We start from the raw sequence: 1,010 nt of genomic DNA, 5'->3' as shown, positions 1-1,010 counted from the left end.
CTGACATAGAGGGTGACACCCCCTCCTTGTCCTCCCCTGCCTATCCTTCCTAAAGAGCCCATACTGTTTCATGACTGTTTCTAGTCATGGAGAAGAAATTGGAGTCAAGCTAAAAGGAATACTTAGCATTTTCATTTCTTGCAGTGGTGTTATTACATTAATTTAGTCTGAGAAACAAGCTTATTGTCAGCTTGTAAGGTAAAAAAAGCAGTTTTATTTTTGGATGTACAACATAACGTACAACACAGACCATAATCTATGATGTAGATCATTATGCACATTGTGCATTATGCTCCAGGACATGCTCACTGGTTTTGAAATCACCTGGAGCTTGAATGTGGATCTGGGTAACAGGCCCATCCATTCAAAAATAATCTGAAGCTGTCTTTGCAACCCTAACAGTTCCGAATGTGTGGAAATAAAAAAAAAACCCTCTCGATTTGACACTCATTTTCTTCACTTTGTGACGTTAAAACCGAGCTCTGTAACAGCACAGTATTTCAGAGTCTGGATAAAGGCAGAACAGTGTGTGCTTCTTCATGGTCTTTCTGCAAATTACACCGCGCTCCTGAGTCCAGCGTGTGCACCCCCGGTTTGAAGATGTAGCACTCTGCACTATTTTACAGATGTCAATTAAAGTCCTTGGCTACTGAGCAATGAACGCGCTTTCCCTCCGCTGGGCAGCACTCTCCTCGGAGCCCCGTCCCCCGAGACACAAGAGCCCCCGACATCCGTACGGGGAGGGCCCAACACCGCCGGCACCGGGCGCCGCGGGCCCCCAGAACGCTGAGGCGCCGCGACCCGCGGCCTAACATGGCCGCGCTGGGACGGGCAGAGGCGAGAGGAGGCCCGGGGGAGGGCAGGGGCCCCACGGCCGGGGGGGAGCGGCAGGCGCGGCGGGATGGGGTGGGGAGGGGCAGCCCCCACCCCTCGCGCCGACGCCATGTCTGCAGCTGCCGGAAGCGCCCGTCTTTCCGCGGAAGTGACGCCTCGCCCCCCGCCCCCTCGCT

Source organism: Strix aluco, chromosome 5, assembly GCF_031877795.1.
Source record: "Strix aluco isolate bStrAlu1 chromosome 5, bStrAlu1.hap1, whole genome shotgun sequence".
Classification (NCBI taxonomy): Eukaryota; Metazoa; Chordata; class Aves; order Strigiformes; family Strigidae; genus Strix; species Strix aluco.
The sequence above is the reverse complement of the archived record's forward strand: the minus strand, read 5'-3'. Positions refer to the sequence as shown.